Source organism: Eurosta solidaginis, chromosome 2 (assembly GCF_040869045.1).
Source record: "Eurosta solidaginis isolate ZX-2024a chromosome 2, ASM4086904v1, whole genome shotgun sequence".
Classification (NCBI taxonomy): domain Eukaryota; kingdom Metazoa; phylum Arthropoda; class Insecta; order Diptera; family Tephritidae; genus Eurosta; species Eurosta solidaginis.
The window spans coordinates 138,868,871-138,887,497 of NC_090320.1; the positions used below are offsets into that span (position 1 = coordinate 138,868,871).

Sequence of the window (18,627 nt, forward strand, 5' to 3'; positions counted from 1 at the left end):
ACGACATCGTCAGCTACAGTAACATCACTGGTTTCGAATTTTGTTTAATTCCACCTCGCACCCCTTATTTCGGTGGATTATGATAGGCGGTAGCGAAATCTATGAAAACGATTCTGATCAAAAACATTAGCAAAGCTAACCTAGCATATGAGGAATTGCAACCCGTCATAATAGAAGTCGAAGCGATTCTTAATTCTCGACCGTTAACCACTCTATCTACCGATCCCAATGATATGAATCCATAGGTCAACTTATAATTGGCAAACGTTTACTCTCAACTACGGATAAGCATATTCAGGCCCAAAACATGTCCTCTTTAACACAGTGGTAGCGGGTATCATACTTGAAACAACGTTTCTGGGAAGTCTGGGCGCGTGACTATATTATTAGTTTACAACATCGGTCAAAATGGCTAAAACCAGAAACTAACATAAAGGTGGGATAAATGGTCATTATACACGAAGAAAATTTGCCCCCGCAGCAATGGCTTCTTGGAAAAACTGTAAACACCGTTCCAGGTTCTGAGGGCAAGGTCCGAGTTGTAGACATCAAAACCACAAAGGGTACCATACGTCGCCCAATACGTACAAAAGCACCATTAACAATTTCAGATTTAAACGCAGGCATTTCAATGGGGGGAGCATGTTTGGTCAGATTAAGCCCACTGTACCAGCGCATCATACTTACTTTCATATTTACATACATTAGCATATGTATATGTATGTACTTGCATTTATTTTATCTACCCTACTTTGTGTGTCACCTACAAATTTACTCGCATTGTATTTATATTAATAGCCATGTTTTTTTACACGCGTATACCTCGCGCGTCAAAAAAAAAACGCCTATCCTCGCTTAGATAAAGTTTAGGAGACCCATCTAGCGGCAATGGTTATACAACTAGCTACAGCACAGGGTGTACCGAAAAGCGGAGACACAACACTCTGTTGTATTTCTGTGTATAACATATAGCTGAATCAGTTGCTATAAATAGTGGACGCGCATAGACTACATAGAATTAGTGCAGAGGGTGAAACATAGACACATATTTCAGTTACATCTGAGTATAATGCGTATTGAAATTTAGTGGTACTAATTTTATGCGTAGCAATTTCAAAGGTGTATTTAAAGTTTGTCGCTTAGCAGCCATATAAAGTTTAAGCGTAAACGTATATAGATGTGACAAAAAAACACAGCTAATATGTCGATATGTATGTATGTATAATAGGGTGGTCCTTATAATCGAATGTAGTATTTTTTCCAGTCTCGCCCCTAGATCGGTTGCACTACGATCAACTATATCGCACACAAATTTTTATCCCGATTGGAGATGGTATAAGCGTGTCGCAGGGGGGTCAAAATTGAAATTGCTCTTTGGAGACTCAAAAAATAAAGGTGATTTTTCTTTTTATCTAATACTCGAAATCGGTAGCCTTATGGTAGAAAATATCAGATGCAAATTCTGGTCCCGATTGGAAAGGCCTAAGGGGTGTCGCAGGGGGGTTGAAGTTTTACCCCATGGTGACTCGAAAAATAAAAGTGATTTTTATTTTTATCTAATACCCGAAATAGATATCACAAAATTTGGTTATGATTGGAAAAGCCTAAGGCGTGTGGCAAGGGGGTAAAAGTTCAGACTACCCTATGGAGACTCGAAAAATAAAAGTGATTTTTCTTTTTACCTAATACCCGAAATAGATATCACTATGGTCGGAGGTAATCTCCAATCGGGATAAAATTTTGTGTGTGATATCTTTTTTTTTTCTTTTTTTGTGTGACTTTGGAAATCTGATGATAAAATTTAATCATACAAATAAGGACCTCCCTAATGTATATACATAAATACATATCGAGATATTAATATACATAAGTACAATGCGAGTAAAGCTGCAAGTATGCACCGACGTGTATCGTACTTACGGACGTTTGTCGTACGAAACACGTTTGACCGAACCATGGCTCAACTATATGGTTGGTTCATCTGTACCTACAAAAACAAAATATGTTAGTTCAGATTGCCAAAATCTGCGTTTTGGTGTTATGCGAATGGAATGGAATGAAAACATAAAACTTAGTAGTTTTTGTGTGTAGTAAGAAAATGTTTTCAATGCGTTGGTCTCATTTTACGTTTGCCATCTCCTTTTGACAATCCCATCGACCATGCAATGACAAAAATAAAATCAGCTGATGAGATGAGCCAACCATATAATTGAACCATGGACCTAACCACAATGGCTTCAAATGCACTCGTCAATTTTAAATTGTTTTGTAGCAAATATAGTCTCAGACCTTCAGGGAAAATTCGAAGGATATCATTTGGAAACACGTTCCGACCAAGGATAACCCTGCTGACATTGTTTCACAAGGGTGAAGGCCATCAACCTTTTGGAATCTATATGGTTCACAGGACCAACTTTCTTATATAAAGAGTAAACAGCCTGTTAATAAACGGGTAGCAAATGTTACTAACCAAGAGCTAGAACGTCGGAAAGCTGTATCGTTTAAGTGTAGTAGTAGTAGCACCGATTAATGCAATAATCAATCGTAGCTCATCACATTAACGCCTACTTCGCACAATATCATACGTCTATCGTGTTTTCAACAAAGTGCCAGTTGACACGCATCTTCGCGCTGCAATGGTGATAGACGTACCACATATAGAACTGGAACATACCTTCTGGAGAACTCTATCACAAATTCAACAAAAGGAGTTCGCGCAAGAGATCGAATGTCTTCGCAAACAGGAACAGGTGAAATTGTTTTTGCAAAAACTAACTCCATTCATACGTGAAATGAAAGTGGGTGATCTCACGATTCCCATTTAAAGAGTTGGAGGTCGGCCATCTAAGGCACCAATAACTTTTGACACAAAGTATCCAGCTATACTGCCAAAGGAACATCGTTTCACTATACTTTTTGTTGAATACCTTCATCGCAAGAATTTCCGCGCCGGCCCACAGGTATTGTTGAATTTAATGCGTGAAAAGGTCTGGGTAACATACGCTAGAGAAATCGTAAGGAAGATAGTACGATACTGTGTCCATTGCTTCCATTATAAGCCAATGCATATGAATAAAATAATGGCAGATCTTCCTGCCGATCCTCTACATGGGCAAACACCCTTTCTCATAACTGGGGCACATTTTTGTGGCTTCAACTTATCGCACTCGAGGAAAACCCCATTATAAAACTCACATAGCAATTTTTGTCTGTTTTGCATCGAAGGCAATTCAAGCCGAGCTCGTATCTGATCTATCTACTAATAACTTTGTGCGTTGTTTGAAACGTTTTATAGGTCGGTGAGGCATTCCTCAACGCCTTTATTGTGACAATGTGCTCAAGCCAAATTGAAAAAAAACTTCAACAACAATTTTTCTCTACGACAGCAGTCGACGACATCGTCAGCTACAGTAACATCACTGGTTTCGAATTTTGTTTAATTCCACCTCGCACCCCTTATTTCGGTGGATTATGATAGGTGGTAGCGAAATCTATGAAAACGATTCTGATCAAAAATATTAGCAAAGCTAACCTAACATATGAAGAATTGCAACCCGTCATAATAGAAGTCGAAGCGATTCTTAATTCTCGACCGTTAACCACTCTATCTACCGATCCCAATGATATGAATCCATAGGTCATCTTATAATTGGAAAACGTTTACTCTCAACTATGGATAAGCATATTGAGGCCCAAAACATGTCCTCTTTAACACAGTGGTAGTGGGTATCATACTTGAAACAACGTTTCTGGGAAGTCTGGGCGCGTGACTATATTATTAGTTTACAACATCGGTCAAAATGGCTAAAACGAGAAACTAACATAAAGGTGGGATAAATAGTCATTATACAAGAAGAAAATTTGCTCCCGGAGCAGTGGCTTCTTGGAAAAACTGTAAACACCATTCCAGGTTCTGATGGCAAGCACCGAGTTGTAGACATCAAAACCACAAAGCGTACCATACGTCGCCCAATACGCAAAAAAGCACCATTAGCAATTTCAGATTGAAACGTAGGCATTTCAATGGGGGAGCGTGTTTGGTCAGATACAGCCTGCACTGCACCAGCGCATCATACTTACTTTCATATTTACATACATCATCATATGTATATGTATGTACTTGCATTTATTTTATCTACCCTACTTTGTGTGTCACCACCGCATTGTATTTATATTAATAGCCGTGTTTTTTACACGCGTATACGTCGCGCGTAAAAAAAGACGCCTATCTTCGCTTAGGTAATGTTTAGGAGACCCATCTAGCGGCAATGGTTATACAACTAGCTACAGCACAGGGTGTACCGAAAAGCGGAGACAGAACCCTCTGTTGTATTTCTGTGTATAACATATAGCTGAATCAGTTGTTATAAATAGTGGGAGCGCATAGACTACATAGAATTAGTGCAGAGGGTGAAACATAGACACATATTTCAGTCACATCTGAGTATAATGCGTTTTGAAATTTAGTGGTACTAATTTTATGAGTAGCAATTTCAGAGGTGTATTTAAAGTTTGTCGCTTAGCAGCCATATAAAGTTTAAGCGTAAACGTATATAGACGTGAAAAAAAGAACACAGCTAATATGTCGATATGTATGTATGTATATTAGGGTGGTCCTTATAATCGAATGTAGTATTTTTTCCAGTCTCACCCCTAGATCGGTTGCACTACGATCAACTATATCGCACACAAATTTTTATCCCGATTGGAGATGGTATAGGTCTATGGAAACTCAAAAAATAAAAGTGATTTTTCTTTTTATCTAATACTCGAAATCGGTAGCCCTATGGTAGAAAATATCAGATGCAAATTCTGTTCCCGATTGGAAGCGTCTAAGGGGTGTCGCAGGGGGGTTGAAATTCTACCCCATGGTGACTTGAAAAATAAAAGTGATTTTTCTTTTTATCTAATACCCGAAATAAATATCATTATGGTCGGAGATATCACACACAAAATTTGGTTATGATTGGAAAAGCCTAAGGGGTGTCGCAGGGGGGTAAAAGTTCAGACTACCCTATGGAGGTTCGAAAAATAAAAGTGATTTTTCTTTTTATCTAATACCCGAAATAGATATCACTATGGTCGGAGATATCACATACAAAATTTGGTTAAGATTGGAAAAACCTAAGGCGTGTCGCAGGGGGGTAAAAGTTCATACTACCTTATGGAGACTCGAAAAATAAAAGTGATTTTTCTTTTTATCTAATACCCGAAATAGATATCACTATGGTCGGAGATGCCGTGAATGTAAATGTAAATTCAGATTATACTTTGTTATCACTTCAATATTCTATTACGTTCATTAAATCATTTTATAACGAGGAAAATCCTCTTGCGTTCTTTTATTTCTTTCGAGCGAACCATCACACCATTCCCGAGATCGACCCGTGTGCGCCAAGCCACTGCTGGTTTCCGACGCACCCAGGCCGAACATTGGTCCTCCTCACCGAGAACATAAAGCACTTTAAAATACAGTCCACTACATCACATACAGATATTATCTGTGCAGGTTACATTTCCCTACTAAATATTTTGCACGAATTGCCACAAAAATTCATCATTATTGTAAAGAATATTAGCAACACTAAGGGTACAGTCATCTTTAAGCCGATGTTAAGCAGTGACGTGAATGCACATCAATAATTCAATCATTATGTCTACACATATGTACGTACACGCAGCGGAGAAGAGATGCACAAAGACATGCAGATATCTTATCTGAGATGCTCCCAAAAGTATCCAATTGTAATTGTGGAAGTGTCGCTCACAAATAAACGCGCATATGAGAAGCTATGCACGTGCATCTGTAGTTATAATTATATGGCAGTAACTAAGTAAATTCTGGAAGCGACTAGAAGATGCAGCGAGGAAATCACAGAGTATAAAAGCACCAACGATAGAGGCGCTACAATCAGTGTTGATTAAGCGCGCTATCTGTCGAGCAATAGTAGGGTTATTTATTGTGAAGTACTTTAATAAAGGCCATTTTGCATTATTAAATATTGGAGTTATTTATTCAACAGTTTAGTGATTCGAACTTAGCAGAAGGTTGCAAATAAGACGATTTGCAATAAATTCGTTACAATTAGTGTCAGAGGAAGAATTGTTGAATAAATTCCAGACACCACAACAAGGACATAGCAAAGTTCAATGTATTGAAGGTCCAGCAACTGAAGAAGGAGTTGGAGAGCCGTGGATTGAATACAACCGGCATTAAACTCGAACTTCAGGCACGACTATGAGAGGCAATGGAAGCAGAAGGAATTAACGTGGAAGAGTATGTCTTTCATCTTGATGTCGACGAGAAAACAACAAAAATTGAAGAGAAAAACGAAACATCGCAGACAGTTACGAGCACAGACTTGAACATGATATTTGCTGCAATAACTGCTCAAAAATCGACAGTGGCATCTCAGCTGGAATCGCAGGAGACACGTTTAACATTCAAGATGGAAGCACAGGAGGCACGCATTTCAGAAATGTCACAAATGTCATCTCAACTGGAATCGCAGGAGACACGCATAACATTGTAGATTGAAGCACAAGAAACGCGTATTTAAGAAATGTCGACACAGGTTACATCAAAGATGGAAGCACAACTGAAAGAACAAGAGACGCGCATAACAGTACAACTCGAAGCGCAAGAGGCGCGTATATCATCAAAACTCGAAGGGCGCATGAACGAGAAAATAACGAAGTTTGAGGAAAAAATGGAGGCCAATGTGGATGCTTTGAGAGGTCGTATAAAGGAGTTGCAACTAAATCGCCCAGCTGTTTCAGCAAGCAATACGAAGGTAAAAACTCCATCTTTTGACGGCTCTGTTCCTTTCCAGGTGTTTAAGATTCAGTTTGAGAAGACCGCAGCAGTGAACAACTGGAGTGCTGAAGATAAAGTTGCTGCACTATTCGTGGCATTGAAAAGATCTGCTGCTGAAATCCAACAGACTATTCCCGAGGGAGAGCGGAACAACTACGAAACATTGATGAGCGCTCTAGAGAGGCGATACGGAAGCGAACACAGGAAGCAGATACACCAAATAGAGTTGCAAAACCGCTACGAAAAAGCTAATGAGACCTTGCAGGAGTTTGATTCAGATGTCGAAAGGCTTGCACATTTGGCGAATGCCGATGCACCTGTGGAATACACCGAAAGGCTAAAAATTCAGAGCTTTATTAATGGCATACGGGACGTCGAAACAAAGCGCGCCACATGCGCAAACCCAAAGCCAACATTTGCAGAAACGGTATCGCATGCATTGACTCAGGAAACTGCCTCACTATTGAGTAAACCAGCATACAAAGCTCATCGAGTGGAAGTGGAAAGACCAGATTGGGTAGAAACAATTTCGGAAGTACTGAAGGGATCACAACAGAAAAATGCCGCAGTTATTAAATGTTTCAAATGCGGCAACCCAGGTCATATTGCACGACATTGCAGCACCGGTCCCAATAGCTACAACAATGTGGGTGGCCGTAAATGCAGAGCTGAAGGAGATAAGCAAATCTCCAAGTCCACTCAATCGTTAAACTAAAGCGAGTCAGCCGCAAGGGGCGACAGCTGGCTCCCTCAATTGAATGCCCCATAATCTCTATCTCACAAATTGGAAGAAGGTCAAACAATCTTACTGTTAGAGGACATGTGGATGGAAAGGAACGTTTATTGACTGTAGATACGGGTGCATCTCTTTGCATCATTCGAGCGGATTTAGTCAACAAGAAAATAAGAACATTGCATGGAGCAAGATTGCGTACAGCCACTGGAGAAGACAACACGGTTCTAGAAGAAGTATCATGTGAAGTCGCAATTGGGAACGTCACGGTAGTACACAATTTTATAGTGGCAGAGATTGTTGATGAAATCATAATTGGAGTGGACTTCTTAATCGACCAGTGCATCAAGATCGACATGCAAAGCAAGACGTTGCGATATAAAAACATGGATGTACCACTTAATTTCGGCTACGAGAGAGGCTACAGCAGTAAACGAGTGCTGGTGGAAGAGAGTCAGGAAATACCACCAAAATCCGAAGCAGTAATCTGGGCAAATGTTGATGGAGATTGTGGGACAAACAAATTGTGGATTGTCGAAGCAGCAAACAAATCAGCACTGAACATACTTGTAGGAAAAACCCTGGCTATGACAAAACAAGATGGACGTATTCCGGTAAGAGTACTCAATGAGTTCAAGTCACCACTCAAACTGACCAAAGGAGCTATTTTGGGAAGATGACAAGAGGCTGAAGTAGTCATTGGCTGTGAACAACTCCAGGCACACGTTTCAACTATCAAGACTGATCTTTCAAATGATGACATCACGGCATGGACGGAGGGGCTAGATCAAGGTTATCAGAGAAGGCGAAGAAACTGCTCCTAAAGTACGCAAACATATTTGAACAGGATGGTTCCAAACTAGGCCGCACCAATGTTGTGAAACATCAAATTGACACTGGAGACGCGAGGCCTATACGTCAAGCTCCACGTAGTGTTCCACTGGCGAAGCGAGAAGTTGTGAGTCAAATTACACAAGAAATAAGCGACAGCGGTGTCATCGAACCATCAGCTAGTTCCTGGAGCTCATCGGTAGTACTTGTAAAGAAGTAGGATGAGAAAATGAGGTTTTCCGTGGACTACCGGAAGTTGAATGACGTTACGAAAAAGGATAGCTACCCATTGCCAAGAATTTACGACACTCTGGACCCGCTTTCTGGTACGAAAAGGTTTTCCACACGGACTTGAAAAGCGGCTACTGGCAAGTGGAAGTGAAGGAGGAAGACAAAAATAAAACAGCCTTCAGCGTCGGAGATGGTCTTTGGCAATTTACAGTAATGCCCTTTGGACTATGTAATGCACCAGCTAATTTCGAGAGATTCATGGATCAGGTATTGAAAGGACTACATTGGAAAACATGCTTGGTGTACCTGGACGACATCATCGTATTGGGCAAGAACTTTGATGAACATCTTAAAGACTTAGAGGAAGTTTTCCAGAGAATAGCTGGCGCTGGTCTGAAGTTAAGTCCCAAAAAGTGTGCGCTGTTTAAAAAGGAAGTAAATTATTTGGGTCTCAAGGTAACGACAGAGGGCATCTGCACTGCGAACGAAAAGATAGAGGCTGTAAAGGATTGGCCAAGACCACAGAACCTACATGAATTGAGAAGTTTCCTTGGCTGTGCACATATTACCGCCGATTTGTACCAAATTTGTCCAGCGTAACCCATAGCCTCCATGAGCTTACACAAAAAAATTAAAGCTTTTGGATAGAAGAAGGAACAAGAAGTGGCTTTCCAAATATTGAAGGAGCGGTTGTGCACTGCCCCAATGTTAGCATATCCGATTCCAGGAGCAACATTTATTCTAGATACAGATGCGAGTGGATATGCTATAGGAGGCGTTTTATCAGAACTGGTCGATGGACAGGAGAAGGTAGTTGCATATTACAGCCGTTCGATTGGAAAACCAGAGAGGAACTACTGCGTTAACGGAGAGAGCTGTTGGCATTGGTAGAGTGCATTAAACATTTTCACAAATACCTCTACGGCCAGCGATTCCGCGTCAGGACAGATCACGCAGCGTTGAAATGGCTTCTGCAGTTCCGTAATATGGAAGGACAATTGGCACGGTGGATCGAGCGATTACAAAGCTATGACTTTTCCATTGAGCATCGAAAAGGTAGTACCCATGGAAATCTCGATGAAATGTCACGAAGACCATGTAGTTTGGAATGCAAGCACTGTTCAAAGGCCGAGGCTAAAGAAGACATTATAGATATCCGGCTAATGACTATAACGTATACGGATGAATGGGACAATGAACAACTAAGAAAGTTTCAGCTAGAAGATACAGATCTGTCACATGTTATGCAAGGGCTCGAACGAAACGAAAGACCAAGCAGAGAGGAGATGTCAGCAGAGAGTCCCATTGCGAAGTCCTACTGGGCACAGTGGAACAGTTTAGAATTGATATCCGGTTACTTTCATCGAGTATGGGAGAGTGAGGATGGTCAAAGGAAAAAGAAACTGATAGTTTTTCCCAGAAAGAGGATTCCTGACGTGCTCAGAGAGCTGCTCGAGAAGATTAAAAAGAGATTATATTGGGTTGGTTGCCGTCAGTCGGTCACTGAGTGGATTGCGAACTGCGAGGTTTGCAGCAGAGCGACATGGCCCAAAATCCGAAGAAATGGCCAGATGAAGCAATATAACTCAGGTGCGTCATTTGAAAGGATCGCTATGGATGTCGCCGGTCCATTTCCTACTAGCAACGGCGGAAACAAATATGTACTGGTAGTTATGGATTATTTCAGCAGATGGCCAGAGGTATACCCAATCCCAAATCAAGAAGCGGAAACTGTAGCAGAAGTGTTTGTAAACAATTGGGTTGCAAGGTATGGTGTACCAATGGAGTTACATTCTGACCAAGGCAGGAATTTCGAATCAGCTGTGTTCCAGGAAATGTGTAAATCATTGGGCATTCGAAAAACACGGACAACTGCATTGCATCCTCAGTCCGATGGTATGGTGGAACGATTCAATAGAACATTGGAGGAGCACTTAAGGAAAGTAGTGGACAAGTTCCATAAAGAGTGGGATACCCGCATACCATTATTCTTGATGGCTTACCGATCAGCAGTGCATGAGACAATGCGTCAAACCCCTGCAAAAGTAATTTTTGCTAATCCACTAGTGATTTGGAAGAAGAGCTGAGAGAAATACCCGATCTGATAAGGCAACGAACAAAGATTATGAGTGACAAGGTGAAAGCCAGATATGATAAAGCAATTAATTCGGAAGGTTTTTAGGAAGGAGATTTCGTGCTCTTATACAACCCACAACGAAAAAAAGGTTGGTCTCCGAAATTGCAGTGTAATTGGGAAGGCCCATACAAAGTTGTAAAACGGATCAACGATGTAGTGTACCCAGGGCCGTAGAGAGAAAATCCGGGCCCGGGACTAAACAATTTACGGGCCCCCTATAAAAAATCCACTAATACATTTGATTAACTTGAATTAATGACGTCTCATTCATGAATCATTATTGGTGGATTACATCAAAAAAAAAATTTGTATTTTTCGGCAAATTTTGCTACGCTCGCCCGAACCGTAGTTTCATCCGTGTCTTCTAATTGCCACAAAAAGGAAAACGTCTCGCTCAAATTTATCATAGCTGCAAATCGTTCAGTAATGCCAATGATTACCGAATCAATGATCATCGGGAATGCATTGTTTTTAAAATCAGACTCTGAATCATCCGGAATCATCTCATTTAAATTATCTTCAGAACGTCCTTTGAGTTTTCTGTTTCGAATGGCCGGAAACTTTGGCGAGATGTTCAATTGAATAGCAACTGTTTTGCATTCGTATAAAATTGTTTCCCATTGGTTCCTGATCAACTTCAAATCAGCTAACAAGGCATCTAGATGTCGGATCTCAACATCTATGGTGGCGTCTCTAGCTTGGAGGACCACATTTTTTCATTAATGGTAGTCAGTATTTTGAACCAAATTGAGGACAGCAAGATACATTCGAACTTGTTGATATACTTGAGAATGTCGGTAACATCTCCGTATGTGTGCCCAGTCAAATTTGGCTTTTGTCTGAAAGAATATGAAGAGAGCTCGGTAAATTTTTTTTGAGGATATCCCATCGTTGTGGAGTGCTGCTGAAAATAGTAAAACAATTTTGCACAACCCCGAAGAAAGTAACTGCAGCATCAACACCGCATGAATTGAGAATGTAGGTTACACAAGGCGAGTAATCAGCATTCGTGTTTTTTTCGAGAATGTGACGTAGTGCTCCGTTGTAAGCTCCTTTCGTATTGGCGCCGTTATCGTACTCTTATGCACGACAATCTTTTAATGGGATTTCATATTTACCTAGAGCATGGCAAATTAAATCAGCGATTTCCTGACCAGTTTTTTGGTTACAACTCACGAAAGCCAAAAACCGTTTTTGAATTTTAAACGTGTTGCTTTCGAATTGAAATGGAGTTAGCGCAAAATGATCATAGTCAACGTGACTAGCATCATGCATAGCATCAACGATAATAGCAAAATACTTGACTTTCTTGCCTTGATCTAATATAGTTTCCTTCACGTGCTTTGGACAAATTTCTATAAACTCGTTCTGAATGTCTGGGGAAAGATAGTGAACTTGTAAACGTTTGTGCTGCTGTTGTGAAATCCTAACTTTCTCCAAATGATCTCTAAGTATCGGATCATAATGGCTCAAGAGCTCTTAGATGGCCAAAAAATGTCCATCATTTCGTTCACCAAGATATATACTTTCGCCTTCGAAGGCCAGGCCTCTTTCAACCAAAAATAAAATAGTGTACAAAAATTCTATATAAAATTATTTTCCACTTTTGAGTTTCAGTGATTAGATAGTCACGCTCCACTTTCTCTCCATTCGACAAGATTCTGTTTAACAACGAGGTAGGAAATGCCTCGTCATGACAATCACGTGGAAAAATAACAGAACACTTTTGACGACCTCGACGAATTATTTCGTTGACTTCTTCAAATCGCAAAAACTCATTATTCACGGTACCGATATCGAGGTCTTTTATATAATCTGGACTTTGATATAGAGTTGGTGGTATTGTTGGAAGACTTTTTGAAGATGAACCTTTATCAGTGTCACCACGAAAACTTTACGATTTCGGATTCATGTAAACATACATTTTTCTTTGATGTTTTAATTATCTCCTCACACCCAAGCAAAAAATCATTATCAATATTCGTTGCTTTTGAAATTCGGTTTAAAATTTGCACATGGAACAACTAAAGACTCTCCAGAATTTAAAAAAATGTCTTAGTACATCTAAATCGCCCCCCCCCCCCTCTCGTCGGGCCTGAGAGTACCGCATACACACCATCGGTAAACCGCGGACCAAAATGAAAGTGGTCCATTTGGAAAGACTGGCAGCGTTTAGATTGAGAGATTTGTCTGATCGGGACGATCAGACTTAGGTGGAGGGCAGTGTAACGAATATTACCAACACGAAGGGTACTGTCATCTCTAAGCCGATGCTAAGCAGTGACATTAATGCACATCAATAATTCAATCATTATGTCTACACATATGTACGTACACGCAGCGGAGAAGGGATGCACAAATACATGCAAATATCTTATCTGATATGCTCCCAAAAGTATGTAATTGTAATTGTGGAAGTGTCGCTCACAAATACACGCGCATATGAGAAGCTATACACGTGCATCTGTAGTTATAATTATATGGCAGTAACTAAGTAAATTCTGGAAGCGCCTAGATCAATTTTGATTAAGCACGCTATCCGTCGAGCAATAGTAGAGTTATTTATTGTGAAGTACTTTAATAAAGGCCATTTTCCATTATTAAATATTGGAGTTATTTATTCAACAGTTTAGTCATTCGACCTTAGCACAAGGTTGCAAATAAGAGGATTTGCAGTAAATTCGTTACAATATTATTATTTGCCCGAGCAGTCAACAAGTCAAAAGTTTTTATTTACGGCTGGGCAGGTATTTTTACTCTGAAGCGTTCCATTTCTCTAATCGGCAATTTTCTCGTTAATAAACGTAACCAAGACCACGCAAACCTACATCCGTTTAGCAGAATCAATCGCGGCGTTTGATAAAGATTACAGCCTTATTCCGGAAAGCGACCATAGCAAACACACCCTTGCAATACAGCAGGAAGAGTTGCGGTCCTTGTGGAAGAAGGTAAAGTATGCGTTTGATTCGCTATTGGGACCTGATGAGGTGTTAGGGGATGACGTTATGGCGATAAAAAAGAAGCAAAAAGCAGCATACGCAATCTACATGCTTAGCGTCTATATCTGCTGAGGCAGAAAAATACAAGAAAGAGGACAAGAACGTCAACCCTGAGCAAGAACCTCATGGGCATAAAATTCGCCTCCCTGCTTGCGACACGGAAGTTTTTAAAGGGAATTATCTGTCGTGGCCAACTTTTCGCGACCTGTTCACAATTCTAGCTTGAAAGGGGTGGAAAAGTTATTCCATCTCAATAACAAAACGCAGTGCGAAACAAAAGATATCGTTAAAAAATGCCCTCTCACAAATGAAGGTTTCGAGATGGCCTGGAAAACTTGTGTGAAAGATATAAGAACAAACGTATCTTAGTTAACAAACAAATACAAATTCTATTTAACTTAAAAAATTTGGAAATTGAGTGTGGTAGTTCAATAAAAAAGCTACAAAATGATATAAATAATTGTATTTCGTCCCTCAAATGCCACAAAATTGACACTTCCAATTGGGATGCAATGCTGACCTATCTATGCTCAACCAAGTTACCAGAGAGCACGCTGGCTCTTTGCGAGCAAAGTATAGACCATAAAATGGACATATCCAAGTGGGAGGATATGGATAAATTCCTGTCCAATTGGTTTCAGACACTAGAAACAGTGTCTGGTTTTACATTGCATGCTACTTCGAAAGTGCAAAAACCAAACGCGTCGCGACAATCGTGAGAAACCCCTACGAAAAGACTTGGTGCTTTTCAAACAAGAGTATCCAAGCAAACAATAAAATCAATTTGTAAAATGTGTAAATCCCCTGAAAACAGATTACGCAACTGTTCACGCTTCTGCGAGTTAACCCCAGTAGAAAAGATTAAATTTATAAAATCCACAAGTAGCTGCCTGAATTGTTTATCCCCAGGACACACCGTGACGAAGTGCACCAGTTCCTACAACTGTTCCAAATGTCATTCTCGTCACCATACGCTCCTGCATGCGGTTACATCTCAGCACACGGCTGTACGCAATCCTTTCAAAAATGCGGATAATATCCCAACAACATCAGCACAGGCGCGACAATCTGCAAACCAGAATGTAAAATCCTGTCATGCCAATTCCAGCACTGGCGTGCTATTAGGAACTGCTCGCGTACACATTAACTTTAATGGTACCGACTTCTCCGCGCGGGCATTAATTGATTCAGGGTCTGAATGTTCTTTCATGACAGAAAGACTGAAACGCAGAATCAATTTGAAAAATGCATGCCCAAGTGTCGGGCATTACCAATGCAGTATCTGCTCAAGTTAAAGAGGCATCCACCATCGAATTACGTTCACCAGTGGATACCGGCTTCAGCTTGACTACTCCAGTTCTGATTCTAGCCAAACTTACTGGAAATCTTCCATTCTGCCATATCAACACAATGACTATGCAGGCATTCCAAAACTTCTGGCAGACAAGAGGTTCTACGTCAACGAAGATGTAGACCTCATACTTGGTGGAGACATATATTCCCAAATTATAATGAGCGGTCTGACAAATAATGTACTTAATACACTTCTTGCCCAAGAGACAGTGTTCGGTTGGATACTAACCGGTCGAATTGAAGCACCGAGTCCGACGAAGAGCATCGTGTCATTTTACAACGAGGTTTCATTGGACAACCAATTAAAAGCTTTCTGGGAGATATAAAATGTTCCCAAAAATAAAATGTTCCCAAAAATAAAATGCTTAATGAAGACGAAAGATATTGTGAACAGTTATTTAAGGAAACGACAAAACGTGATGAAAATGGGAGGTATACAGTTTCGCTACCATTCAGGCAGGATTATCCTGAGAAAATAAATTAGGACCATCCCTAAAGCGCGCATGTTCACAATTCTTCAGAAATGAGGGGCAATTACTGAAAAACCAAGAGTTTGGGATAGAGTATGTTCGGGTGTTGTCAGAATACGAAACGCTTGGACATATGAGAAAAATCAAGAATAATGTACCATCCGACGATTCGGATAATTATTTCCTGCCCCACCACGCCGTTGTAAAGGCGGAAAGTACCACTACCAAGGTGCGCATCGTCTTCAACGCGCCAAGTCCGACGGCGAATGGCATTAGTCTAAACGACATACTCCACCAAGGCCCAGTACTCCAAGCGGACTTGCCCATTTTAATTCTACGTTGGAGGCTGTACCGCTTTGTCTTTAATAGTGACACAGAAAAGATGTATAGGCAAATTTGGGTGACCGATAATCATGCCAAATTTCAAAGAATTGTTCATCGAACATCCCCCAACGAACCTATCAGTTTTTACGAACTAAAGACTGTCATATTTGGTGTAAACTGCGCCCCCTACCTCGCGATACGGTCACTTCTGCAATTGGCTGATGATGTAGAAAATACCCACCCAATAGCATCGAATATACTTCGAGAAAGTATGTACGTCGACGACGTTTTATCGGGAGGACATACAATCGCGTCAAACATCAGAGCAAGAAACGAGATTCGCGAAGTATTACACTCAGCTGGTTTTCCATTGAGCAAGTGGACATCAAATTGTGAGGAAATCCTTCAGGACATCCCCAAAACGGATCTGCTCAGCGAGGACTTCCTAGCGTTTGAAGAGCCTAGCTCGGTGAAGGCACTCGGAATACGATGGAACGCGCACTCAGACATGTTTTACTTTACAGCAGGAGCTTTAGAGAATGGCGAGAACATCACCAAACGCGCAATCCTATCCGCTATAGCCAAACTTTTCGACCATTTAGGCTGGCTTGCACCAATAGCCATAGCAGCAAAAATACTAATGCAGAATATCTGGTTAGAGGGCACCGGGTGGGACGAGCCTGTCTCCCCAACTACCTTAGAACGGTGGGAAAATTTCACCCAAAACTATAGCGAAATAGATAACATTAGGATACAGCGGTGGATAAACTTTTCACCGGAAGACGACATAGAAATCCACGGCTTCTGGGCTTCCGAGGAAGCATATGTGGCAGCGATATACATGCGCGTGAAAAGAGACGATCAGGTTTTCATACACTTACTTTTAGCAAAAACCAGAGTAGCTCCAGTGAAAACCATCTCGCTACCATGTTTAGAATTCTGCGACGCCATGCTGCTTGCAGAAATCATGGAATCAATATTCCGAAACATTCATTTGGGACCAGCAAAAGTTCACCTCTGGAGGGATTGAAACATCGTACTCGCATGGATAAGAAAGCCGCCCTGTTTCTGGTCAACCTTCGTCGCACACCGAATCACTAAGATCATCGATATGGTCGGGAGCAAGGACTGGCTTCACGTGGACTCGGAATCTAATCCATCGGATCTAGGACGCAGAGGACTACTTGCATTAGAGTTGGCCAACACTTCGTTGTGGTGGCAGGGACCTTCTTGGCTGCAAGAAGACAATTCCCACTGGCCAGCACAAGAGGCCGAATACAAAACGTCCGTTGAGGAGAAGAGGGCACAAACATATGCCACGACAAGGGTAGATTATGTAGATATTCTCGACCGTTTTTCAAATTTACCCAGGGCTTTGAAGGTCCTATCCTATGTTAGGAGGTTTTATAAAAGAACTCACCCAAGAACAAAAACCTCGTTCCACGAAAAGCCGTGTATAATCTCAGCCGATGAGATTAAGGCAACGACTCAATCAATACAAGTCTGCCAGAAACAATTTTACGGTACAGAATATTTAAAATTGAAAAATAGGGAACCTATTGATCGCAGGAGTGAAATACTGTCACTCAACCCATACATCGACAAAGAAACAGGGGGGCGTATAGGGGCTTCAAAAGACATGTCATACAACGAGCGTCATCCGATCTTCTTACCTTACAATTGTAGGCTGTCTCGCCTTACAGTTATGATGGCTCATCATGACTCTCTTCATGGCGAGAACCAGCTCATGCTCCGTCTTGTCCGAACCCAATACTGGATACCGAATGTCAAGATCATGATCAGAGCCATCATCCACAATTGCAAAACCTGCATTATTCATCCAAAGCAGGCGCAGTCCCAACTTATGGGTACCCTTCCCTGCGAACGGACTATTTTTACCCGCGCGTTCACCAATACCGGGGGGAGACTTTGCGGGTCCTTTCGACATCAAAAGCTACCGCGGTAGGGGATGTCGACTGTCAAAAGGCTACGTATGCCTTTTTGTCTGTTTCTCCACTAAGGCCATCCACTTAGAAGCCACTAGTGACCTTATTACCCCAGGCTTTCTCGCAGCCTTTGCGCGTTTTATCGCGAGAAGAGGATGTCCGAAAAACATCTACTCCGACAATGGTACAAACTTTGTCGGAGCGTCAAGATCTTTATGATCCGAATTTAAAGCCTTCCTGGCAGAAAGCCGAGACAACACAGTCTCAAAGTACAGCCATCAAGCATTAAGCTGGCATTTTATTCCCGCCGCTACTCCACATATGGGCGGCTTGTGGGAGGCGGGAGTGAAGAGCTTCAAAAGCCACTTCAAAAAGATCGCGTCTCTCCATAAGTACACCATGGAGGAGTTCCAAACCCTTTTGTGCAGGATTGAAGCGTGCCTCAACTCGCGCCCACTCAGTCCAGACCCAACGGATCTGGAACCACTAACCCCAGGACATTTCCTAACGGGCAGCCACCTACTGGCCACGCCAGAACCAGATGCTAGTGAGAGCTCTGCCTCGATGATCAATAGGTGGCAGAAACTCAAAGCCCTCCATAATACTTTCTGCAAGCGATGGAAGGTGGAATATCTATCCGAACTTCAGAAACGAGTGAAGTGGAAGCAACCCAAACAAAACATACAAGTGGGAGATCTCGCCGTCCTCAAAGAGGACAACTTATCTCCCAACGAATGGAGGTTAGGTCGAGTCGTCAACGTACACCCCGGCGAAGATAACCGAGTT

General features: G+C 41.4%; 1 protein-coding gene across 1 annotated transcript in view; it reads left to right on the forward strand.

The window, feature by feature from the left end:
* The first annotated feature begins 1,280 nt into the window (after positions 1 to 1,280).
* The window catches only part of Apoltp (Apolipoprotein lipid transfer particle), a 2,338,027-nt gene continuing 2,320,680 nt past the window's right edge, over positions 1,281 to 18,627 (forward strand). Inside the window, exon 1 of the mRNA XM_067766285.1 lies at positions 1,281 to 1,395. The gene's annotated coding sequence lies outside the window, so the exon portion shown is untranslated. The remainder of the gene's footprint in view (positions 1,396 to 18,627) is intronic.